The sequence below is a fragment of the Chelonoidis abingdonii genome, chromosome 3, assembly GCF_003597395.2.
Source record: "Chelonoidis abingdonii isolate Lonesome George chromosome 3, CheloAbing_2.0, whole genome shotgun sequence".
NCBI lineage: Eukaryota > Metazoa > Chordata > Testudines > Testudinidae > Chelonoidis > Chelonoidis abingdonii.
The window spans coordinates 154,007,896-154,034,581 of NC_133771.1; the positions used below are offsets into that span (position 1 = coordinate 154,007,896).

General features: G+C 47.7%; 1 protein-coding gene across 7 annotated transcripts in view; it reads left to right on the plus strand.

The window, feature by feature from the left end:
* Positions 1-7,217: 7,217 nt before the first annotated feature.
* TJAP1 (tight junction associated protein 1) overlaps positions 7,218-26,686 on the plus strand; it is a 52,653-nt gene continuing 33,184 nt past the window's right edge. For 3 of the 7 annotated variants that reach the window (XM_075064243.1, XM_075064241.1, XM_075064244.1), the window contains exons 1-2: positions 7,218-7,404; positions 8,579-8,667. The gene's annotated coding sequence lies outside the window, so the exon portion shown is untranslated. Of the gene's footprint in view, positions 7,405-8,578; positions 8,668-9,551; positions 9,603-14,104; positions 14,187-25,939; positions 26,073-26,686 lie in introns of those variants that run through there. The other 4 variants (XM_075064242.1, XM_032770421.2, XM_032770422.2 and 1 more) reach the window with 4 other exon arrangements.

The window sequence follows — 26,686 nt, forward strand, 5'->3', positions numbered from 1 at the left end:
CACAGCATCTCACACCTCAGCTCCCAGTGCAGGGGTGAACCTGCTGCCCACCTTGTAGAACACAGGGATAAGAGAGCCAAGAAGGAGTAAATAATGGGTAGAGTAATAGGAGTCAGGACTGCTGGGTTCTGTTTTGAGGTTTGGGAGGGGAGTGTTTTATAATAGTTATAACATGGGATTCAGGACTCCTGGGTTATATTGCTGACTCTGTCTCTAATTCATTGTTTGACGCTGTGGAAGTCACTTAGGGTCCAATTCTGAGAAGTGCTGAGTACCATTAATTCCAAGAGGAGTCAATAGGAGCAATGAGTGCTCAGAATATCTGAAAATCAGACCCTTAACTTCTTGTTAGGCTTAATTAATGTATGTTTGTAAAGTGCTTTGAGATCCTAAGTTGAAAGGTCTATAAAAAAGCAAGGGGCTCTCTAATCATTGTCACCTACAGCATATACCCACAGAAACTCAGACAGGCTTAATTAAGTGTGAAGGCTCCAAGGCAGAAAGGTCTAGTGGAAATGAGAAACCTCATCGACTATGAAAATTTCATCAGCTGGCGCTGTGGAGGCAAGAATCTGGAAACGCAGAGCAGATGGGCAGCCTGGATTTTTGGAGCCATTGTTCTTCTGCCTGTTATCTGACTCCAGGGCAGAGAGAGGATGTGGAGAATTTATGGAGGCACAAGTATTGAAGGCTTTCTTGAAATATCCCTGAATGACGCATGGCCCAGGGCAGCAGGCACCCGCTGGGTGTGGTTCCAACGTTCTAGCTTCTTCCCAAGCACAACAATCTCAAGGTCATAGAAGCAGAACTCTGCCGAATCCCTGTCTTCAGCTGTGAGAGAAGGGATCTGTCTGAGGGTTCAGCAGCAAGGTGAGCCAATACGCCAGCCTTTCACCACTTGGATGTGGACTTGGCAGGGTCATAGAGGAAGTAAGTTTAGGGGTCTCATCCAAATACCTGGAGGGCTTTTTCCAACTTATAAAATCTCATCTCAGTTTGGCTCAGTTCATTTGCCACGTCAGTATCTGCTCAGGAGATGCTAAGGACTGAAAAATAACAGAGGTAGGAAGGGCTGCAGTACAGGAGTGAGTGACAATGGGCAGAATTATATCTGGTCTAAAACTGAAATAGATTCAGGTCAGGATTCAGAGAGCTTGCGGGTGGGGTGGGGCAGGACTGGAATAGCAGGGGGTTGCAGGTGAGGAGTGAAGGGTACTGGCAGAACTATGTGGTAGTCCCACGGTTTGAACAGGCCTTGCTCACATTCTGCCTGCCTCTATCCATTCTTCTCAGTCCCTGCACTTTTAGGAGAACACAGTTCTCCTACATCTCTTGTTAAATGGATTTTTTCACTCTCCACCTCTTTCTTTCCCTCCCCGCTTGATCCCACATACAGGTTAGAATCCTCTGTTTATAGCATCATAACATAGCAACAGACTATGATGTGCCCCAGGACTAAGTCTGACGTGCAGCCTTCTGGGGAGGGGAGACAGGGTTTTTGTTGGGAATTAGTTACATAATAAGGGTAAGATGCTGTGGATCTGGGCCCAGGCATCTGCTAAAGTGACACTGTTGGGAAATATCTGAGGCAGAATTGCCTCTTGTTCTTGTGATGCAGACCAGAGTGCCATGCATCCAGCAAGGAAAAGATTCCTGCATGTACATGCAAGTCATAGCTTCAGTGCCTTAGATTCTGCTTGTGATACCATCCAGGACTACAACCCTACTGCAACAGAATTATATCTCTGCGTCATGGCCTCTCATTAATTTGACTTGTGGAACCTCAGAGCATCCCTAACATGAGCCCCGTCTCTGAGCTGGGAAAAGGCCAAGGGGCAAAAGCAGAAAGGAACAGCCTCCTTCAGGTTGTTTTAGTGCAGAGATCAGCAACCTTTGGCATGCAGCCCTCCAGGTAAGCACCCTGGCAGGCCAGGGAGATTTGTTTACCTGCTGCGTCTGCAGGTTTGGCCGATCACGGGTCCCACTGGCTGCGGTTTGCCTCTCCAGGCCAATGGGGATGGCGGGAAGTGGCGGCCAGCACATCCCCACGCTGCTTCGCACAGCCCCCATTGGCCTGGAGTGGTGAACCGCGGCTAGTGGGAGCCACGATCGGCCGAACCTGTGGACACGGCAGGTAAACAAACCAGCCCGGCCTGCCAGGGTGCTTACCCTGGCAGGCTACATGCCAAAGGTTACCGATCCCTGTTTTAGGGACACCAAATTCCCCTCTGACACGAGGAAGCAGAGCCTCCAGGGCAGAGTTAAGGTAGTCACAGGGTAGTGGAGGTGTGGGGGTAGAAGCCTGGGGAGGGACTCTGAGCAAACACATGCGCTGGGGGGGAGGTCCTTTAGAAGTGGGCAGGCTTTGCCCGCCCACCCCTTAGGGCTCGGCTACACAGGAGAGTTGCAGCGCTGGTGATGGGGTTACAGCGCTGCAACTCACTCTGTGTACAAACTTGGAAAGCCCAGCCAGCGCTGCAACCCCTGGCTGCAGCGCTGGCTGTACACCTGGTCTGCTTGGGATGTAGATTCCAGCGCTGTGATGCAGCACTGCTCATCAGGTGTGACACAAAAGCCTGTTATTGCCTCGACAGGGTATTAGGAGATTCCAGCATACTTTTCGCCACTCTGCTCATCGTTTCACACTCACTGCCCTGGGCTCAGGTGACCCCCTTTAATGCCGCGGGAATTTTAAAAATCTTCTTCCTGTTTGCTAGCCAGGTGTGGAGTGCAATCAATCAATCAATCACTGACCATGCCTCCACGCCCCAACGAGCCCCAGCATGGAGCAATAGTGAGCTGCAGGACTCATCAGTGTTTGGGGTGAGGAAGCTGTGCAGTCACAGCTGCGCTGCAGCCGTAGAAATTATGATACCCATGTCCAGATATCAAAGTCCATGCTGCAAAGGGGCCATGAACGGGACGCGCTGCAGTGCAGGGTTAAGTAAGGAGCTGCGGAGTGCCTATGTGCAAAGCCCATGAGGGAAACCGGCGCTCAGGTGCTGCCCCCACGACCTGCCGTTTTACAAAGAACTGGATGCGATACTTGGGTGTGACCCCACTGCAAATCCCAGGACCAAAGATGGACAGTTCAGAGCGGGAGAAGGGGTGGGAGGAGGGTGTGGAGGAACCCAATAGTGAGGGGACTGGGGTGTGGGAGACACCCAGAGTCCAGGAGGCATGCAGCCAGGAGCTCTTCTCAAGCCAGGAGGAATGCTAGCCAGTCGCAGCAGCTGAACTTGTTGGTGAAGAAGAGCAGAGGAGCGTGTTCTCGGTAAGCAGGTTATTTTAAGGAGGGAAATTGTTTTGGGGGGGTGGGGGGGTTATGGCTGCTGCATGCATGCATGCCTAGATGTGGAATAGCCCATTGATTTGGTCTATCACGTCGCGGTAATCGGCCTCTGTAATCTCTGCAAAAGTTCAGCCAGAGCGTGGGCAATGTGCTTGCGCAAGTTTATAGGGAGAGCTACCGTGGTCCTTGTCCCAGTCAGGCTAACGCGTCCGCCACTGTGCGTGAGGGGTGGGGGGACCATTGCTGCACACAGGCAAGCTGCATATAGGGACCAGGGCGGAATCCACATTGCTGGAGAAGACCCTCCCGCTCTTCCCAGGTGACGCGGAGCAGCGATATATCTGGAAGGATAAAATCCTGTGGAAAATGTAGGGATACTGTTCAGTGCACTTTCCCCCAGCTGCTCTCTGCTTTCCCCCAATGCACAGAAACCCCAGTGAGCCCTGACTCAGGCAGCTCCCTTCCCCAGGGGAGTCGCAGCAGAAACAGTGATTCCAGGAGTAACTGCTGTGGCAATTGTGGGGTGGTGTTCAGTGCACTTTCCCCCCAGCTGCTCTCTGCTTTCCCCAATGCACAGAAACCCCAGTGAGCCTGACTCAAGCAGCTCCCATTCCAGGTGAGTCCGCGGCAGAAACATGGATTCATTAATCACTCATTCCCCATACTCACCATGTCTTCGCTGCTGTGGCCTCTCTGTGCTATGTTGCTATGTGTAAATGATGCTACAAATAGTCTACAAACTCCTTCACTGTGATTATAAACAATGCAGCCTCTGTAATAAATGTTTCTATTTTTTTTTTTTAAGTGTCCTTGAATCCTCCGGCCCTAACATATGTACAGATGTGAGACTACATAACTTGAGGAGGTGGCAAAGGAAAGCAAAGAAGATTTGGTGAAAGCAGTTATGAATCAGTATGCCAGAGAGAGTAAGAGGCTGCAGACTGAGAGAGAAAAATGCACCAGTGGAGGGAAACAGAAGCAGGAAAAAGGAATTGGCTAAGAAGAAAAGCACACAAAGCAGCTGATAAGCCTCCTGGCGTGCCAAACGGACTGTATGCAGTCACTGGTAGCCATGCAGGCAGATCAATACCGTGCTAACCCCACCCCCATCCCAAAGCTCTCTCCTTTTGCCCCAGTGTTTGCTCAAAACCCCCTTCTCCAGCATCCTGGTTCTACTACCACACCAGCTGCCCCCACACCTGTACGTTCACCTACCAGCCCCTGAGAACTACGACCCTTACCCTATGCACTCAACCCCAACCCCCATCACCATGCAGCATAGTAATCCTGAAGTGCAGCGGGCATTGCACAGCACTCCAGGCAGGACATATTCAAACATCTGACTGTACAGTTCATCACCCTATCCCCCCCCCCGCCCTTTTATGTACTGTATTTTTTAATAAAGGATTTCTTTGCTTTTAAAACAGTTTTTATTATTGCAGAAAGAGAAACATACTGTACCCCAAGGGAAAAATCATTGTAACCACTGCACTTAACCCCAGTGCAAGGCACCAAACATTACTGTTGGCTTTCAGCCTCAAATTGCTCCCTCAAGGCATCCCTAATCCTTGAAGCCCTGTGCTGGGCCTCTCTAGTAGCCCTGCTCTCTGGCTGTGCAAATTCAGCCTCCAGGCGTTGAACCTCGGAGGTCCATTCGTCACTGAATGTTTCACCCTTCCCTTCACAAATATTATGGAGGATACAGCACGCGGATATAACCGCGGGATGCTGCTTTCCCCCAAGTCTAGCTTCCCATAAAGACACCTCCAGCGTCCCTTTAAACGGCCAAAAGCACATTCCACAGTCATTCTGGCACCGGCTCAGCCTGTAGTTGAACCGTTCCTTGCTCCTGTCAAGCTTCCCTGTATACGGTTTCATGAGCCAAGGCATTAAGGGTAAGCGGGGTCTCCAAGGATCACAATGGGCATTTCGACGTCCCCTACTGTGATCTTCCGGTCTGGGAAAAGTCCGGCCTGCAGCTTCCTGAACAGGCCACTGTTCGAAAGATGCGTGCATCATGCACCTTTCCAGGCCAGCCTGTGTAAATGTCAGTGAAATGCCCACGGTGATCCACAAGCGCCTGGAGAACCATAGAGAAATACCCCTTCCGATTAATGTACTCGGATGCCTGGTGGGGTGGTGCCAGAATAGGAATATGCGTCCATCTATCGCCCTCCACAGTTAGGGAAACCCATTTGTGCAAAGCCATCCAGAATGTCCTGCACGTTCCCCAGAGTCACGGTTCTTCTTAGCAGGATGCGATTAATGGCCCTGCAAACTTGCATCAACACGATTCCAACGGTCGACTTTCCCCACTCCAAACTGGTTCGCGACCGATCGGTAGCTGTCTGGAGTTGCCATCTTCCAGACTGCAATAGCCACCCGCTTCTCCACTGACAGGGCAGCTCTCAATCTCGTGTCCCTTGCGCCGCAGGGTGGGGCGAGCTCAGCACACAGTCCCATGAAAGTGGCTTTTCTCATCCGAAAGTTCTGCAGCCACTGCTTCGTCATCCAGACTTGCAGGACGATGTGATCCCACCACTCAGTGCTTGTTTCCCGAGCCCAAAGGCGGGGCGTTCCACGGTGCTGAGCACGTCCGTTACTACTGCCACAAGCAATTTAGTGTCATACGCATCAGGCGAATCTATATCATCGTCGGACTCCTCACTGTCACTTTGGAGCTGAAGGAATAGCTCAACTGCCAAACGTGATGTGCTGGCGACATTCATCAGCAAAGTCCTCAGCAGCTCGGGCTCCATTTCTAACAGAAACCACGCTGCAGACTCACAATTGGCACCAAACTGCTGGAGCGATGCACCACGGGGCGTTGGGACAGGAAGCGGAATGATCCGCACCCTTCTGTCCCCTTCCTACAACCCACAGCGCCAAAATGGGACGAGGTGCTCTTTGGGATAGCTGCCCACAATGCACCACTCCCAACAGCGCTGCAACTGCCGCAAATGTGGCTACACTGCAGCGCTGTTCCTACACAGCTGTACGAACACGGCTGTAACTCCCAGCGCTGCACATTTCCAAGTGTAGCCATACCCTTAGATACCAATAGGAAACGTGCTGAATTTCTCCCTATCTAGGGTGGGAAGCCCATTAGAGTAGGTGGACCAGCCTGCCCCCACCCCCGTCCTGGCTGCAGTGTAGTTGTAGCTGTGTTAGCCCCAGGCTGTTAGAGAGACAAGGTTTTAAAAGCTCTTAGTGGACCAACTTCTGGTGGGGAACGAGAGGAGCCCTGGGGCATCACAGGTCCCTCCTAGCGTCACAGCAAACTGGAAGGCGGCTAGATAGTTTAGCCTAAATAATTAGCACATATTGTAACGGACCATTCAGGGCAGAGTGGCCCGTTAACCCCCTGCAGTCAGAGGATAAAGCGTGGGTTACAGAGCATGTCTCTCCCACCAGCAGAAGCTGGCCCCATAAGCTATCGCCTCACTCGTGACCACCTCCCCTCCCTGTGGCCGGGTCCCTGACGTGTGCGGGACCAAGCGAGGCGCCTCAGCCTGACACCTGGAAGATGCTTGTGAACGTGGGACAGCCCAGCTCGGTGAGCTGCTCCCTGCCAGGGCTTGTCTACACGGGGCATTTCCCGGCCCCTGAACCCCGTTACGCGGTGACTCCGGGGTAACCACCCCCGTGGGCAGCGGGCGCTCCTGCTCTGCTCTAACCACACCAGCGCAGCGCTTCGGGGGGTGTCTACACAGCAGCCCAACCCCGCCACCGGCAGCGAGCCTCAGAGCCCAGAACTCGCGCTACGAGGAGCCGCGCAGGCTCCGAACCCTGCCCCCCTCCCCGCCGTGGCCACGGTGATCTACCACGCGTCTCTCTCCCTCCGCCGTGCGTGACCCCGCCCCCTCTTGATGACGCACCTGCGGCGCTGCGTGGGGATTCCGCCGGATTACCCAGCGTACCCCGCGGCAAGATGGTGGCCTAAGCCGAGCGCGCGAGGCCGGGCCGTGCGGGAGCAAAGTTTGGGGCGGGCCCGAGACAGACCCGAACCGGGTCAGAACCGGCTGTAAAGTCCCCGGGAGTCCGGGAAGAGCGGAGCCCGACTGGTTCCGAGCCAGACCGGGACCCCGGGGGGTTGAGGGAAACCCAGCCAGGTCAGAACCGAGCCCGGGGCCCGACCGGGCCGGCACCGAACCTGGGCCCGAGCGCTCAGGTCCGAGTTGGGTCAGAACCGCTCTGGGATAAGGCCCGGCCTGGGGTCAGAGCTCCGCCAGCTCAAAGAGCGCCCCGGCCGGATCAGAACCCAGCCGGGACCCGCGAGAAAGGGAGGAGTTCGGCTCTGTCCCCAACTTGTCGCCCTCGGGCTAAAGGGGAGGGAAAGAGGCAGAACTAGCTGTAAAGTCACATTGGTATTGGGGGACTGGGCACAACCGGGTCAGAACAGAACTGGGAGACGTGAGCCCAGGGAGGAAAACTGTATCAGAGCCAGACAATCACCCTTGGGCTGCAGGGGCCAGGCCAGGCCAGAACTAAATTGGGGGCAGAAGAGGTGCATGGGTCAGGAACTGAGCCCTGGAAGGGAAGACAGTGGAACTTAGTCAGTTTAAACCCAGTTGAGTCTGAAATCAAGGAGGACTGATCCCAGAACTGAACTGGGTCTGCTTGTGGGCCAGAGAGGTTTGAACAGAGCCAGATCCTTATGGAGTGAAAGCGGGGGAGCTGTGTGTGTTTAGGGGTGAGACAGCGATAACCACAACAAGGGGTTTTGAATTGGAAACGAAGTGAAGCAAATCTGAGACAGTTTGTGTGATCAAGACCCAAACTATGTTGAAGAAGTCAGAGTAGGGGAGAGGGAACAACACTATCTGTGCCAAAGCTGGTTGGGGAGGAGAGAGGATCCTTTACCAACCTAGAGACCCTCCCTGGCACTAGGCATCATCCAAGAGACTTTCTGCAAGGAAGTTAGTGAATCTGAACAGATCCCAAGAACAAGGAAATTTTAGAGAACAGCAGAGCTGAGCAAATGATACTGAACCACATCTGGATCTGGTCTAGAGCATGAGTGGGAGACAATTGAGTATGAAAGAAGTGAAAGGTTGTGCACTGGCACTGGGATTTGTAAATGGAAGAGGGAAAAAATTATTTCCGACTGAAATTGCATTAATTGGCGAAAGAGTGAGTGAGTGAGCTGTGAGTTTCTCTGAGCTGGGAATGGACTAGGTCTGAGAGAGGCCAGCTGGAGTGAGCCCACTGAAAAGACAGCCCGGCAAAATGTGACTGATCCTTGCCTGACAGAGCTTCTCAAAGCTGCAGATCTGTATTTTACAGAATCAGAATCAGTCCAGAGACAGAGCTGATGTAAAGGGGCTGCACAAGAGGACGAAGTGAATCCTTTGGATATAAACAGCAGAGAGAAGGTAAGGAAGCTAGGAATGAGATGATGCTACATCAGACCACACTCTTGAATTTCAATATTTGAATTCCTGAAATCCTAGAGTGCAAATGTGCGAGGCACACACCTAGCAAATGGTCCATCTGTAGGTCCTGCATGTTAGGGCATCCTCTGTGTCATATTAGGTCCATGTTATGTAAAACGGGCCCAAGATGAAATGGTAGATGGAGAGATGGTAACTGCAGGGTGCTAATAAGAGAGATTGGGAGTTTCTTGTAGAATTTAAGAGCAGCCACTAGGCAGACAAGCTTAACTTGAACCAGGGCAGTACTAGTGGTCTTTGTGCCCCATGAAATGAGCACTTTAAAGCCCCCTCTTTCAGTACTGAAGAAGCTGTGGATACAGCTCCTGAAATGAGTCGATGTGGACTGGGTCCAGGGAGCGCTGGAGCTATCCTTGCCTAACTAAAAAAAGTTCTACCCTACTGGAGCTGCACAGACAGATCCTCAGGATCTCTTTAATGCCTGATCTGAGCTTAAAATGTGGATCAGCCTAGCAAGTCATACCAGGGCTTTGGAGTGGAGCATGGAGCAGCAGGTTTTTGCCTGGAGTTGGAGCAGAGCTGGATCACAAGTCCAAAGCCCTGATTCACACCCCTGAGCACTATAGTTGAGCCACCCTAATCCCCAGTGTAGATGCAGCTAGATCAATGGAAAAACTCCTCCTGTCAGTGCAGGAAGTGTCTACACTATGGCGCTGCAGTGGCATAGCTGCAGCTATGCTGCTGTAGCAGCTGTAATGCAAACGTGGCCTCTTGTGAGAATTGTGATGTCTCAAATTAGGTAACTTCAGTAATTCCCTAATCTGCTGGGTAATTCCTTCTAGTAAATCTTTGTGTCTGTGTTTTAGGTGATCCCATAATGCCAAGGGAAGTGCACGTCTGAGCTTGCATGCAGCGGGGTAAGGAATATGTGGAGATCAAGTTGAGAGGATGGGCTGTTCAGTATTTATGTAGTTTTTTTACTTGTGCTGCCCTTTCTCACTCCCTTTCCCCTTGAGTCATTTTCAATGTAAACTTCCTTTCTGTTTCTGTCACTCAATCTGTACAGAAAGTATTAGGTACCTGTACCTAAAAGGTGTTCTGTGCATGCCAGATTAAGAGTGTAAGGTCAGCATTTAATCTCACTGGTGTAACCTGCAGCATCAGGAGTCTCTTCTCTGCTTTTAGCTCTCTTTATAGGCAGCCATGTGGCTCATATAATATATTGGGAACATACTCGGGGTTGCCAAACGTGGCCTGTAGAGTTCCACAATGCAGCCTATGGCTACCTTCATCTTTAATATCATCGAGCCACTTGGTGATCAAGAAGGGATGTTTCTACTGATACCTGTTGCCTCTGTATCAAATATGCATTGCAGTCTTCTTCATACTGTCCTGAGTAGTTGTGGCTCTCTAGTTACTTTTTCTTTTTTCCAGATTCAAACCCTGAATTATCTTTTTCCTGTTTTCCTAAATGGCACCTGGGTGGCACAGAGTGTAAAAGGGCCCAGGAGTGTGGGAAGGGTGTGCTTCTCATTGAGGATCCGCCCCTTGTGTTCAGGGTGGGCAGGGCCGGTGCAAGGAAGTTTCGCACCCTAGGCAAAACTTCCTCCTTGTGCCACTGCCCCCCAGCTAACCCTGCCCCCCGTGGCAGCTAACCCCCCCTACACACAGGGAGCCCCCCCTCGTAGCAGCTATCCCCCCCCCGCAAGCTCCCCCTCCATGGAGCTAACCTGGCCCGGGGAGCCCCCCGCTCTAGTCCCTCCCCACTCTGCGGCAGCTAACCCTGCTTGCCGAGCCCCTCTGCCCCCCCCCCACTCAAGCTAACTCCGCCTCCTTCCATGGCAGCTAACACCGCCCGGGGAGCCCACCCCAGCCCTCCTCCACTGAGCATGCCGGTGCTGCTCTAATCTTCCTCCCCTCCCAGGTTCACGGCACCAATTGGAGGAGACTTAGAGCGGGGGCTGTGTGCTCAGTGGAGGAGGCAGGATGGAAGTGATCTGGGGCGGGGAGCGGTTCCCCTGTGTGCCCTCCCCTCCCCCGTTACTGCGGGCGACCTTCCCTGCGCCCCAGTTCACCTCCACTCCACCTCCTCGCTTGAGTGAGCTTTTAGGCGCCCTCAACCACTGGTGCCATAGGCGGCCGCCTAGTTTGCCTAAGTGGTTGCACCGACCCTGAGGGTGGGTAACTGATGCACCACGCTTTGGCATGATGGTGGGTATCCACTGGAGAGTGTGTGGTATCAGGAACTGCATGTAATATAGGACTGTGGCAGTTGGCCTTCCTTGTCTTATGGGTGCTTTAAACGGTTGAGCAAAGACAATCAGCTCAGTAATGGCAGAATAAATGGGATCGACTAAATCCATGATTGTGCTTTACTCAGTAGCCCTAACTAGCAGGTCCCATGCTTCATAATTTGTGCAAGATGAGATTATTACACACACTGGAGGCTTATTGCATCCCTCCTTTTGCCCCCACAAACTCCTTGAGTGCCCCTTCCTGTGTCCTCTATTTTGGGGACTCCCTGCAAAGCCCCCAACCCCTTCTTCATGCTGGGGCCCATTAGTGTCCCACATTTTCTCCTTACCCCCACAGCCAGGATTTTGTGTTCCCCTCCATTTCCTCCTGTGCCAGGATTTCCCAATATCCCCTCAAGCCAATGTTTCTGTGTGCCCCCATTCTCATGTGCCTCCTGTGCCAGTGGCTCTGTGCCCCTGTTCCCCTCTCCCCATACTGGGGTTCACCAGTCTCTCTCTGCCTTATGTTCTTTGTGCCCCATTCCTCCCTTCCCCATATCAGGGACCCCAATTTCCTCCCCAAACCAGGAGCTCTGTGGGCACTCCCATTTCCCCTTCCCCTACCCCATTCTTCTTTTTTCTGTCTGTGAGATGTAATTTTGGGTGTTAACAGGTTAAACTCTACAGGGAGGATAGGCAAATATGAAATGGGCATATTGTCATTATGTCTTAATGCTTGCTATCAACCAGTAGTTTGATCTGTAGACAGTTGCAGAGGTGCTTGAAGCTGTGGCTCTGCTAGTCGGATGGCTGGGGCTTCATGGGTCCCCCATTTGGTTTTCCAATTTTCTCCAGAATTTAACAGGATTTTGGCCATTGATACCTAGAACATTCCTGGAAGTGTTGGAGTTGATCAGATGCAGTGTTCAAAAGTTACTGCATTACAGACAGACAGAAATGTTACTGAGTTGAGTGTAAGGCCTTCACAAGCTCTGCCAGAGACTCCTCTATTCAAAGTAAACTTGGTGCTTGAGAGCCCTAGAGACTGACATTATGTATCATGAGGTGCAGCCTGGGTAGCAGCAGGTGGGCTTCTCATCCTGCTAATATGCCTTACTCATTTTTAGAGAAAGGGCTTTTCAAGTTGTTGTGGGGACTCCATTTATTTCCACACTTCAAATGTTGCTGCATGGGACAATTCTGTAGGGCAGGATCACAGCCAATCCACAAATTGCTTCCTCAGCAGCAGAGGCCTAGCGCTGTCAGTAGTGTGTGTGATGAGAATTGCCTAATCTGGTCAAGTTCCCTCTGCCATTGCTGCTTCTGCTGTACTGTATGCAGGAGACCCACAGGGACAGTCAGTTCTTAGATGGAGTTGGGGGTGGAGCAAAGGGAGAATGCCAACCACAAGAAGGGGGACATACCTTGTATTCCTGTTGGCAGGACTGAGGCTGGAATTGTCACAAGGGGGCAGATATGTTAATGTTAGTGGCTCCCAGCCTCCATCTCCTCATTTGAAAGTTTTGTGGATTCTACCCTTCAGATGAAAAATTAAGACGCCTGAATAGGACAGTTCAGGCTGTCACGGTCACACTTTTGATCCTTGGCCTCTACTCAGACTATTTGCTAGGCTTCAGTTAGTGCCAAGTATGTTGTGGATACCTCTTCACTAAGGATGGGAGTGAACTGAACCCTGTCCCAAACTGATATCATCCAGGGACCAGCAAAGCTGTGAATGTAGTTTTCTGCCAACTCTGCCAGTCCCCCAGAGGTGAAATCATCTGTCCGCTTTCTCTAGGGTGACCAGATGTCCCGATTTTATAGGAACAGTCCCGATTTTTGTATCTTTTTCTTATATAGGCTCCTATTACCCCCCGTCCTGATTTTTCACACTTGCTGTCTGTTCAACCTATCTTTCTCTGAGCCAGTCCCCCTGCATAAAGTCTGCTGTTTTATCCAAGACAGATCTGTAACTTCATTGGAGGAATGTTACTTTTCTTAGGTGAAGTATCTTTACAGACTGTTTTGAGAGGAAGGATGATCTTGTGGTCAGGGCACTGGCCTGGGACACAGGAGAACTGTGTTCTGGTTTTGGTTCTGCACAGATTTATTGTGTGAACTTGTGAGAGTCACTGCCTCCTTTCCTTAGCTACATATAGGGCTAATACTACTCCACCTCACTGGGAAGTTGAGCACCTCCATTAGTGCCCTTGAGGTGCTCAGATACTTTGGAGATGAACATCATAGAAATACCTACAAATAAATAAATACATTAAGATGTGACTTGCCTGATGCTCAGAATGAAGGAGGAACTTGTGTGGTCCACTATCCTGCATTCTCTGCGGAGTGATGGGCCCTGTTTTACAGCAATTTCAAGTTACACCCATGTTTTATTTAAAGGAGGAGGGCATTCTAAGAGAGCCCCCAGCCTCTGTGATCTGTATGTTTGTTTCCACTGTTCACATGCTCTCTTGTATGACTGTGTCTTTACACGTGACTCAAATTTCCTCTTCTCCTTTCTACCCCTTCCTCTTGTTTAGACTTGGAAACTATTCTCTTGTTTGCCAGCATGGCAGTGTACTGTCTTATTGCTAATGTGATAACACGATACACTCTGGAGTGTCCTACTGGAAGTTATGCTTAGTAGATTGCTAAGGCTTTCCAAATTGCTCTGAAAACATAGCCCCAGAGGGATGTGAGTCCCATAATGCCAGGGTGGGAATGAAGAGTTACTTGGAATGCTTTATTCACATCACTTGCATCAGCTCTGTATTCCTGGCCCTGCCCATTGCTAGGTGTTGAGTCCTGGAACGCGCCATATGAGAATTTAAAGTGCCTGACTGTATTTTTCAGTTAAATGGAATGAAATTCAATGAAGCTGATAGGCAACAAATTTCATGCTGGTTTAAAAAATACTTTCACACAAAGCATAATTGATCTGTGAAACTCACTACCACATAATAGCATTAGGGCTAAGAGTTTACCAGGATTCAGAATGGGTCTGATATTTAAATGAATGAGAAGGTCCAGAGATTTACTTTTGTTATAATAAAATATGTATTTTAAATGAGATTATCACCCTTGTGCTACAGCACATAAAACAACTGTAATGGCTGAGGCTTAGGAGGAGGAGGAAGGTTATTCCATAACTGCCCACTATGATTTTCTTGCATCATCTTCTGAAGCATCTAGTACTGGGCAGTGTCAGAAGCAACGTCCTGAACCAAATGGACCCTATGTCTGATCCAGCCTGGCAGTTCCTCAGAGGTAAGTACATCTTTGCCCTGTCACATTGCCTGTTAAATCTTCCTCTTTATGATCATTGCCCTTAAAGATCACTCTTTGTGGTCCTAACATTTGAGGGTTTTAGAAGGTCATGGGGGGAATCTTGGGGATTTAGTGCAGCCTCTAGCAGCTAACTTTCTCTTATCCATGAATGGGTCCTCCCTAGACCTATGGGTATGGCCTCCTTACTCTTGATGGTTAGGGGACACCATCACTCTATGCTTCTTTCAGCTGCTGCTAGAAGGAAAAGGAATGTGTGGAGTTTGGCCCCTCCACGTTGCAAGCTTACAGTGGACTTTAGTCTGAGAGGTACTGGAAGCCTTGCTGGCTGGGGGCTGGAATTCCTCTAAGGACATTCTAGTGAAATCTGATATGCTTTTGTGCCAGCTAAAGCCTTCTTGCTCTGCAAGGTGTTTCCATTGTCCCATTATCCACCTCCATCTGTGTGGAGGACCTAAAGGTGGTTGTGGGCTGCTTGTTCACATGGTCTTGCTGACTGAATTGGACAGGAGGGATGGGCTGATAAGGCAAGACGTCCCTGGTAAGTGGTTGTGGTGGGAAGTCTGTGTGAGAGGGCATTTGGTAGCAGTATATGTCTGAGTGTGACAGGAACAGTTCCAAAGGCTGTGGAAAAATAGGAGGATTTCCAGAGCTGAGAATGGATTCTAGCTCTGAGATCTGTGCACTGAACTCTCATGGATTTCACTGCATACTGTGCATGCATTCTAGGGCAAAATTTAGCCATTTGTGTGTAACTGTGTTCAGTGAAGAAACAGCTATTGATTTCCCCAGCTAGTTCTGAGCAATTGTCTGTGTGATCCTGAGGGAATAATGTTGAGAAGTGAAATGATGCAGAGTCAGATAGTAGGACTTCCTGCAGGGCTCACACTATCTTGCCATGGGTTCCTGCACTGGGGTCTGATCTGTGGCTTCTTCACTTCATTCATAGTATGGAATTTTGTTTGTGCTGATGGAGGAGGCAGCTCGGTGCTATGCATTGATATAACAATTTCAAATGCCCAAGAGTCAGCATTCCAGTGTTTAACTATGTTTATAGTTAGAGCTGTGGTTCGCACAGCAACAGCGTCTTGGGCCAGGTTCTGTCTTGTTATAATTTATCTATGAAATGAAGTTGACTGACAGTGCTGCAGAAACCACAATTATGAAATTTCCAATTTTTGTACATGTAAAATCTCAGCCCTAATGTGGCATTAATGTAACTTACTGAATTTTCTTTAAAGTCAAAAGAAGAGAAGGGGGATTGCTTATGTCTTTTGGGGCATTGTACCTGGATGTGTATAAAACCTTAGGCAAACTTGACTCTGTGGCATTTGTTTCCAGTGAAGTTCAAATGTTTTTCCAAGTTAATTAGACTAGAATCATAGAAGTGTAGGGCCGGAAAGGACCTCGAGAGGTCATCGAGTCCACCCCTTGTGCTGAGGCAGGACAGCGAGCGTATAGTTAGAACATCCCTGACAGGTGTATGGAAGCTTTTAAGACCAGGTTAGACTATGATAGGGATTCTACAACTTCCCTTGAAAGCCTCATTCCAGTATTTGTTTATCCATATAGTTTGAATGTATTTCCTAATATCTAACCCAAATCTCCCTTGCTTCAGACTAAGCCCATTACTTCTTGACCTACCTTCAGTGGACATGAAGAGCAATTGATCACTGTCCTCTTTATAACAGCTCTTAACGTATTTGACTAAACTTTTCTGAAGACTAAACATGCCCGGTTTTGTTAATCTTTCCTCATAAGTCAGGTTTTCTAAACCTTTTATTGTTTCTGTAGCTCTCTTCTGGACTCTCTCCAATTTGTGCACATCTTCATAAAGTGACATGCCCAAAACGGGACAATACAGGGGTTGACACTAGTGCCAAGCAGAGTAGGACAGTTACCTCTCATTGTCTTATATACACCACTCCTCTTAACACACCCCAGAGTATTAGCCTTTTTCGCAACTCCATCACATGGCTGGCTCATATTTAATTTGTGATCCAGTATAACTCAGCAGTACTGCCTAGCCTGTTATTCCCAATTTTGTATTTGTGCACTTGATTTTTATCTTCCTAAGTATAGTTCTCTTCATTTATCTCTACTGAATTTCAGCTTGTTGATTTCAGACCAATTCACTAATTTGTCAAGGTTGTTTGAATTCTAATCCTGTCTTTCCAAGAGTTTGCACCCCCTTGGCTTGGTGTCTTCTGCAGATTTTTTAAGCATATTCTGTATTGCATTATCCAAGTCATTCATCAAAATATTGAATAGTACCAGATCCAGGACAAACCCTGCAGGACCCCAGGTGATGCATCCCCCCGAATTTGCCAGTGAACCTTTGATAATTACTGTGATTATGGTCTTTCAGTTATGCACCCCAACTTATAGTAATTTTATCTAGACCACATTTTTCTAGTTTGCTTATGAGACTGTCATGTTGGGACTGTGTCAAAAACCTTACTAAAAGAAAGATATATCACGTCTATTGCTTCCCCCTCTCCCCCATCCATTAGGCCAGTAGTTAAGACAACCAACTTTTTTGTTGTTGTTTTAGTATGTGCAGCTCTTGGTAGGTGCTCCATGGTTCCTGGTCATACCTGCGGCTTGAGCATGTGTTGCTGCACATGCTCAGTGTTATTTTCAAATCCTCCTTGCCGTTCCTTTGTAAGGACTTTGTGTTCCTGCCAAGTGGGAAGCTTTAAAAATGAAAGGGATGCTGTCAACTGGAAATCTGTCAATATGAAATGGGCTAAAAGTAATTGCAGCTGCTTCAGCTGTCCCAAATTCTCCCTGCTGGTTTGTGGTTTTAAATCTCATTGTCCTATTTTTTTAAAATATTTTAAATCTGAGCTGTTTTGAGCAACAGTATTAGATAGGTGTGATTTTCAAATTGACAATGTCCCTTTAAACTGTTTGAGCATCCTAAGCAGAAAGTGTCTGCGTGACTAATATATGAAAAACGTATTTTATGTTCCCATATTCATAACTCAACTTTCCAGGGGTCCTCTGTTCAGCTATGTAAGTTCCTGAAAACTAGCTTTGCTCAGAATGGTCTCATTGACTGTAATCTTTCATTACTAGTAAAGAACTGTGCTCGCAGGAGGTATTTATGTATGTACTAGATCTGATCACTTGCAGCCAGTTGGGAATGTAATTTGAGGAAGCCTTTTGCACCAGTCAGGGTTGATTCCTGAAAATAAATCCAGCGTGCAGGACTATGGAATTCTTATAGATTGTGTTTGTAAATGTATCAATTTTTCCCTGACTTGTTGGTGCTTCTGTTTTTAAAAAAAAAAAAAAAAAAAAAAAGCAGCCTCCCAGGTATGTCTCAAATGGCTCTAATAAGATTCACTGTAGTCAGGGTGCCAGCTGGGTGGGGAGAGCTCTATTACCATGTAGTACAGAAGATGATTTATTGCTAGACTGACAACTCGCAATATAAACATTAGCCCAAGCATGATCTTCCACCAAAACCCCGCCCACGCAGGGAGCCAGGAATCTTCCTGCCACGCGCCATAAATCGTTTATGGTTTGCTTATGCCAGTACATTTGAGAAACAGCTGTGCACGGGGATTAACAGTTTGCAGAGGGCTCGTGCTGGGCTAAATTAGGGTCTGCTGCCCTGGTGCTGAATGCTGGTAGTGAAGAGAGTGGAGTGCAAGAGTGCTTCTCTTCAACGGGAAGGCTGTTAGCCAGGGTGGATAAACATCAGCATTCAAAAAAATCAAATCAGATATTTTATTTAAATCAGATTTTTTTTCATTTTATTATTTAAATAATTTTAAAAAACTGTTTAAAATGAAATCTGAATTTAATACAAAATATAGGTCTAAACTTCTAATCTCTTAAAATATTTAAAAAAAAATCTATTGACCCTCTATCAAAAACATTGAGTTAAAAGCTGTTTTTTCTATATAAAGAAACGGGGGAAAAGTCTAACTTTTGAAGTTATAAAGCTTTATAAGCTTTATAAATATGGCACAGTAGGTCATGTACGGTATTAAGAACTTGATCCTGTGTGGGCCCCAGGAGTTGTGCTACTAGGTGCAAGAGACTAGCAAAGTCATCACAGCCTTTGGAACCTGACCTCTGACTTCAAGAGACACCATCATATATCTTGTCAGGATCATTCACTGAGCCCAGATGGGTGGTCTTCTACTCTCACAGGCGCTGACTTTCTAATGTGCCAGGGGGTGCTCACCCCTGGCTCTGCCACAGGCCTCACCCCTACTCCATCCCTTCCTTCAAGGCCCCATTCCATCCCCTTCCTGCCACATTCTGCTCTATTCCCCAATGCGCCATGCCCTCGCTCCTCCCCCTCTCTCCCAAAGTCTCCTCCATGCTGTGAAACAGCTGATCGTGACAGGTGGGAGGCACAGGGGAAGGAGGGGGAGGTGCTGATCAGCGGGGCCTGCCAGGGGGCGACAAACACTGGGGTGAGGGGAAGCTGATGGGGGGGCTGCGGGTGGGTGCTCAGCACCCACCATTTTTTTCCCTGTGGGTTCTCCAGCCCCATGGTGCTCCAGCCCCATAGCACCCACAGAGTCAGCAACTATGTATATTCCTATTTTTACAGCTGCTCCCTACCTAAGCTTTGACTCGCTCAGTTTTCAGTTTAAAGAAAGTCTTGTCACAGAACTGGTGGAAGTCACTAGCTAAGCACCTGAAACCAACCAACCAATCAGAGTTTGTTGAAGTTTTAAACCAGCTATTGACAGCAGTAGCCTTTTCTGTAGGGCCAGAGGGAATATTTTTTTCACTTGCACTAGTTCATTCAAGGTCGAGAAATCAACTGGGAGTTGAAAAAACAGGAAAGCTTGTCTTTCTCTTCCAGTCTATGAATAGAAAGGAGAAGGAAGGAGATAAGCTCTACTAGTTTTAAAAGTAGAAAGACAATCTAAATAACTTAGGAGACTCTCATTTTCAAGAGACTTAGGAAAGTAAGCTCCAGTCACATTCACTTAGACATATTTGAAAGTTTTCCTACACTGACCTGAAATAATTAGTTTAATTTAGTTACTACAATTAATCTTTCTGTTTAATAAAGAATTTAGTTGTAAATGTAAATCATGTTTTGATTGGAAGTTTATGTATCCAAAACTTTAAGTCTGTTTGTTTAATAAAAATAAATTTGATATGCTGTTTTGTGTAATTAATTAAATTCCAGTTATGAGCTAAAAGTTAATTATTTGGTAAATAAGCCACATATTCACCATTTTCTAGTATAATAAAAATGTACAGTTAATAAGAACCTGAAAATATGAAGCTATATAATTCCTTAAATATATGTATATAATTATAGTGTACCCTCCAAGATAGCAAAAAGATGTACAAATCTTGTGTGAAGGCTCTATTTAGTTGTAAATCAATGTGTTTTAATGGTTATGTCAATAAGAGTGCACTTTTGTTTAGGAAATAACTGAGGCACAAATGGAAAAGTTGGTTAAAATAGATTTAATTCAAGCCTTTCCATGTGGTGGTTTAAATCAATCCACCCTGCTGTTGGCTCGGGATAGGCCAAGGGGCAGGGAAAGGGAAGTGGTAGTGTTTCAGGCTGTCAGGGTAGCTATGTGCTATTGTGCTTGCTACTCACCAGCTAAGGTGGAATACCTGATTGATGGCTGCCCTGCATAGTGGGCAGATTAGCTGCTAAATGTAGCCAATCAATTGTGGTGTTTGGCAGAATGCGGATCAGCCATTCCTGCCACAGAGTCGCTGAGAGAATATAAAGGCTATTCTCAGGGGCTTTTTTTACAGCCTGGCCACAATACAGTTTCTCTGGGATTGCTGAACTTCAGCAGAACTAGACATTGTATGATGCCACCCAGGGCTTCACAAGTATCTTACAGGTTTCAGAAAGCATTAAACTGTAATCCTAAAGGTGCCTCAGTGATAGATGTACCATAAGAACCTAAATAGAATTGGGTTCTATTTCTTTCATGCTGTCTTGGGTATTGAAAGAGTGGTAGTGAATCACTTCAGTGTGTTTCTAATGACTAACACGTGGGAGAGGGGATTATTTATGGTGAATTCCTCCTTCAGACCCTAAAAGTGAGATGTTTCAAAACTCTGAATGTGTTTCCATGCTGTTTGTACGCATCTAGCACAATGAAGCTGTGGTGTTAGTTGGTGTCTCTAGGTGTTACCGTAATACACAGAATACTCCAACCTTACAGTCTAAATGAGACCAGCCATTATGTTCAGACATACTGTGCACATGTCAGATATTATTATGTTAGTTGTAGCTAGATTAGTGTCTCCATGAGCAAATCTTTCTATAGGTTGTTTGGCTTGAGAATCCGTGTGGAATGTTTTTCAGCAAGTTTCTTGCATCCTTCAAACATAACAACCATGTACCAGTACCTCCAGACTACACCACTCTGTGTCATTGCACATGTCAGGCAAAGCAGGGGTCATGGACAAGGGCAAGACAGATGGGTTCTGGAAGCTAGTGAGCAAATAGTTTTTCTAATTCCATTGCTTTGCGGACAGCCTCTCAGTCTGTTTTATTGAGCCACTGTACAGATGCCTCTCTCTGGAGTAGGAATGTTCCCCCCTCAATTATTATTATTTTTTTTTTTAAACTCAGCTGTCATTCATTGACATTTCCTATCTGACTTGGCCATGCTTGGGGCCTGCAGATAAGCAGTGTGAGGTACTGCAACACCTATATGGATCCGGTCTAGAAAAAGGGCTGAACAGCTTCATGCTATCTTTGCTTCCTTAGGTTTGCACTGATACATTGGTTTTGGGGATGCAGGGCTCTTCATGTCCTTGTCAGAGTGCTGAGAGTTCCCCTCTATTTCTCTAGCTTCTTTCGGTGAAGGTGTTCAGTCTCCAGTGTCCACTTGATCCTTGGCACCTCTGCTGAGACTGAGGTCAATTAGTGTCAAATATATTGGGGGCTGTTTATGTTATGGCCGCCCAAGAACAGGGGAAACAGTGTGATCTAGTGGATAGAGAACTGGACTGGGACTCAGGTCACCTGCGCTCTGTTCCTGGCTCTGCCACTGACATGCTGACTGACCTTGGACAAGTCATTTCACCTTCTTGCACTTTCGTTTTCCCATTTGTAAAAATGAGGGTAGTGATACTGATCTCCTTTGTAAAGTGCTTTGAGCTCTGTAGATGAAAAGTGCTATATAAGAGGTAGGTAGGTGTTACCATCTTTCGGGATCCCTAAAATCCATCTCTGCGGGAGAGTGGCCCTAAGCCACAGAATCTTTAGGTCTGGATGGCTGTTAATTCAAAGGACTAAATCAGATTCTTTATACAGAATCCTCCAGGTACATAACGTGGCTAGAGAGGGGTGTGGCTGTACGATCATATTTCTAGCTCTCTTGGTTCGCTTGTTGCTGTTAGTGGAATTGACCCCTCCCCCACCCTGGAAATCAGTGCAAAGGATTTATCGTCTCTCCACTCAGAGCTACAAGTTTAACCTTAGTACACCCAAAAAACTTGCCTTGAGGCTATTTGTCCCTAGGGTTTGGACTCTGTTCCACGGGCAGCAGGTTGCTTGTGTGAGACTGTATCTCCTGAATCTTCCAGTATAACTGAAGAGAATAATCCAGTGCAGTGGAAACCTCACACTGGCTAGTGTTTGTAGCTCTTTGAGAGAGGGAGAGGAGTAATAGGGGATTCAGTGGACTTAAGCGCTCACTGTTTGCTCCTCTCACCAGCTGTGTAGTAAGTTAGCTGTACGTGTCTGTTCTTATTCTTCTGAAAGTAGACTTTGTTCTCTGGAGACTGCTAATCATGCCCCATGGGGTTGTAATCAGTTATAAGGTATTTAATATAGTGCAGGCGGGAACAGGCCGCCTGGCTGGTCTGGCAGATTGCAACACTACAATTATAAAAGGCCCCTTTCCCCCACTTACCCGCCCACCCATGGCAGGATGAGGGCTGTACCAGGAGACAGCGTTAAACATACAAAGTATATGTGTGGGTTGGGGGAGGGGGAGGGGAAACTGCAGAGACACCACCTATTCCTGGAAGCAGGAAGATCTGTATGCTGGGAGAGCTGCAGCCATTGCACGCTGCATTGTTGAGACTTGGGGGAACTTGGGTGAGTTGTGGGGGGATGGTGCTCGGCAAATTGTCTCAGTAGAAAGGGGCTTCCTTCCTCTCCATTGAGCCTGAGCTGGACATGTGGGGCGCACGTGTGGTTGGAGTTGGGGAAGCACTTCCTTCTGTTCCCTGTGCCTTCTCAGGGCCAGGTTTACAAGGTATTAGGTGCCTAGTGGGGTTTACGAAAGTGCCTAACCTGGTGAGGTGCCTAAATCCCATGGGAGTTAGGTGTCTAACCTGTTTAGGTACTGCTGTAAATCCCATGAGTTGCCTATCTGTACTTTTATGTGCCTAAATACCTTTAGTAAATCAGGCCCTTAGTCCCTCCATTGTGGGGAGCTCAGTTTGGGAAGTTGCCACCCCATGGCCTTGAAATCTTAGTTCCACAGCCTGGTGGACCTTCATGGCTCCCTAGAGTTGCTTTCTCCTGGCTAAACCCTGGTGGCACACTAGACTCCTTTGCACTCTTCCAGTGGTTGTAGATAGTGGTCCTCACTCCCCCTTTCTAAACTCTACAGGTATGTCCCTTTTTGTGAATACAGCTCTTCAGCCACATAATCATCTCTGCTGCTCTTCCGTGAATTCCCTGGGACTAGGGAGGGGTACTGTTTTACCCAGTGCCAGGATATGGTACTATTGCTGCAATGCTGTTCTGTCCCAGTTCTAGCTGGGAAGTGATACTGCTCTTCTCCTCGGTCCCCCTTCATCCTGCCCTTTGGTAGCTGAGGAGCAGAAGAGAATATCTCTTCTGCTGTATCTCTGTGTGGCCTAGTTTCACTAGTTTTGCCCTATGCATGTTACAAAATCCCAGCCCTTCCTAAAATCCCCTTGCATAGCTGCTGCCACCAGCCTACATGCTAATGACCACTGTCTAAGATTCCATTTGGAGCCCATGGGTGGGTGTTGCTGAAGAGTGTCACATGAACCATATGCTCACCACAATGCTGGTACTGGAGGATGTGTTTCCTGTCTGTTAAATGCTGAGCCCTTGATGAGATGAAGCTGAGATTCCAACCCAGGTCTCCAGTCTGATAGTGAGAGCACTGACCACTAAGCTCCATAGCTGCCCACAGCGCTAGGCTTGACTGCTTTGATAGACAAAGTGGGCTGGTGATTCTTCTTCTCTGAGTTTAAAGGAAAGAAACAGAAAGGTAGAGTATGTGAGAATCAGCTAAACCTGGGCTGCTTGGGGATGCTGGCCACTTTTGTCCTCTTAGGGTTCATTCTTATTGATTTCCCCTTTGAAATGACTTCCTAATGTGAGAGCAGGGCTTCAGTTGAGGGGCAGAAGCATCAGTTACCTGACTAGAGAGCCAGGGCTTGTTTGTAACTCTATCCAGCAAGGTGGCGTTCTGTGAGAAGGGATCACCTTAGGCAGAGGTGTTTCTTTTTTTTTCTTTTTCCCCAAGAACAAAATTATTTTAATTTGACAACTGGAGTCCCAAATATAGCTACAAAATAATTTCCTTCTATATCTGGGAATGAAAAGTTTGTAGAAGAAGAGTTCTGAAAGTGAATTTTTCAAAATAAATTATGTAAAAAAAATATATATTTAGCAGTAACAAAGTAACATCACAATGAAAAACTTGTAAAGACAGTAGTCAAGTTTGCAGAGCTGCAGTTAGGCAGGGGTTACCAGGCATCTGAGGTCTTTGTGTGTATTGACTGAGTTCTGCTCAGGTTAGTACAAGTGGCCATGTGCCTACCTAGAGACGCAGGAGTTGAGTAGAACTGAGATCGGATCAATTTCTGCTGGCAGTATGTGTGAGAGTGAATGGGTGTGGTTTTGTATCTCCAGGGAAGGAGGTATGTGAAAGTGGGCCCTAGAAAAAGGAAATTGGTGTCTCTTATGGGATGCCCAAGGCCCAGCCCTTCTGACTTGTTTCATATCTGAATTCAGCTTCAGGCTTTTGCACTTGAGTTCAGCTCTGTCTGCTCCTGTTAACAAGACTCACTCACAGGTTTGCCCGTTGACTTCTTTATAGGGAAAACAGGGAAATTCCCTTCCCTGCTACTCTACAAACTCTGATATTCAGTCACTTCCCAGCCCAGACAGATTCTCTTCCCCTTTCTCTGTGGGTTGCTTTATTAACTCTCTTGTCCTATGCTTTTTCCCTTGCTTTTCAGCTACATGAAGCTCCTACTCCCTGTCGGTTGCTTGGGTTTGGGATTGAGGCCATGGTGGAGGTTCTCGAGGTGGCATGGCCTGTGTGTGGAGGGCATGTGGGCATGCAGAGGGCATGTGGGCTCAGCTGCTTGTTTTCATTCCCTGTTTGGTGTGGAATGCACTGTTGTTTGTCTTTTTTCTTGGCCTGTGGTTGTAGCCCACATTCCTGTGCAGCGAGTCAGCACGGCGGCAGGCGGCGTGCTGTTTGTGCCCTGGGGCTACATGCTTTCAGCTCCACATCAAAGGTGTGTTTGGTGTGTAGCTTGTGCCATTTCTGGCCACACCTGGTGGCCCGCAGGCATGCGGGGGTGGAGCCTGGGCTGTGTTTGCAGATGGCAGTCAGCGTTCAGGCTTCTCCTTACTTGTGGAAACGAAGAAGCCAAATCCATGTTAAACAACCTGAGGAATGCAGCGGGAGAGCAGAGCAGAATGGAGTCACTCCAGGGGCATGTCCTAGCAGCAACATTGCCTTAATAGCTGCAGCAAAATAACTCATGCTTGCTCCCTCCAAAAGGATTGGCTGTATGGTAGGTTTTAACTTAAACCAAGAAGGCCAATTAAGGTTGGTTCATTCCCTGTGGCCTGCACGTTTCTTCCCAAATGGTTGATGGTTGGGTGGCTACTGCCATCATGCTGTAGTGTGCACAAACTGTATGTGAGACGCATGCATGGAGGTGTAGAGGCTCCAGAGTCTGTGATCAGTGGAGCCATTTCAGTGTTTTTCTTTCACTCCTGAGTCTCCCACTGAGGACACATCCAGTCTTCATACAGTTAAATATTTAAAATAAGCATTGGGTTGAATTGCTCTTGCCACTCTTCTCCATACGCATCTGAAGAGACCAGCCCCTGTCACTGGCAGCTCCAGGGCTGGAAGTTGAGTGAATGACTATAGACGGGGGACACATATATAATTAGGTGTCCCACTGCTCAACACGCTGTCAGGAGAAGGCACTTGTTTTCTGTAGCCTTGTCATGTACAACCCTCCTCTGCCCAGACATAAATCTTTATTGGGCAGGGAGATCCATCTGCCATGGCCCAAGGGAGCAATCCGATTCCATTTGAACTGGCCAATGTGGAGGTGCAAAATCTTGGGTCAAGTCTTGTGGAAAGAACACAGAACTTCCTTCCTTTCTTCATTGCATCCTCTGACATGTCCTGAGTGAGCCTTCAGTCTCTACAGCGAGTTGTTCTTCTGGCCTCTGTGGAATGCCATGCTGCACATAATGAAACTTCCTGTGGGAATTCCCAGCAGGCCCAAAGTCTGTGATCATAACCCAGGCCAGTCACTTCCAAATTCCATCTCACAAGTCAAAACTTCTGCTTTTGAGGATCACCACCTGCTATCTGCAAAAGACCCTCCCTGCCTCTACCCTTGATCAGTGGTGGGGAGGGGAACAACAGAATTTTAGGGGTGCCTTCTTTTCATAACTCTGAATGTGTTTCCACGCTGTTTGTTTTCATAGTGTCATACTTGCTTCTCTTTTCCTTTTGCATGGTGTTCAGATCAGGTGCTGCTGGAGCCTGTTTCTGTTCAACTCGTGTTGGCCATCATGCTGTGTCCAGAGAAGAATGCAGCACCAGCACTGTTCAGGGATGCATTTGTTGACATGAAAGGAGCAATCTCAAACTGGAGGTGATGAAGTGCTCACTACTTTACACTACCCTACACGTGGCATCCCGCAAGTGGAGGTTTTCAGTTTTTTTTTTATCCTAGAAGAAACCTAGGTAATGGGTTGGGCTCCAGAGTCTGAGCTACAGACAGAGCTGAAACTTCAAAGGGTGGTCTACACAGCTCTTTTTAGAGCACTAGCGTGTGCTCAGTTAACCCAAGTCTGTCAACCCAGGCTGGGAGGTTTGCTTTTGCGGGCTGTGTAGACATACCCTTAGAGAGTCCTGGATTTGTGGCAGAATGAGACTAGAAAAAAATATTAATAAGTGACTCTACAGCTGAATTATATAGAATCAAAGACATGTAGGTCTGGAAGGGACCTTGAGAGGACATCCAGTCTAGCCTCTTGTGTTGAGACAGGACCAATTTAAGCCTGTTGCTTCTTGCTCTATCCTTAGAGGCTAAGGTGAACAAGTTTTCTCCCTCCTCCTGATGACACCCTTTTAGATACCTGAAAACTGGCTCTCAGTCCCGCCTGTCTCTCTTCCAAACTAAACAACCCATCTTTCAGCCTTCTCATAGGTCCTGTTCTCAAGACCTTAATTATTTTTGTTGATCGTGCTCTGAGCCCGGTCGTC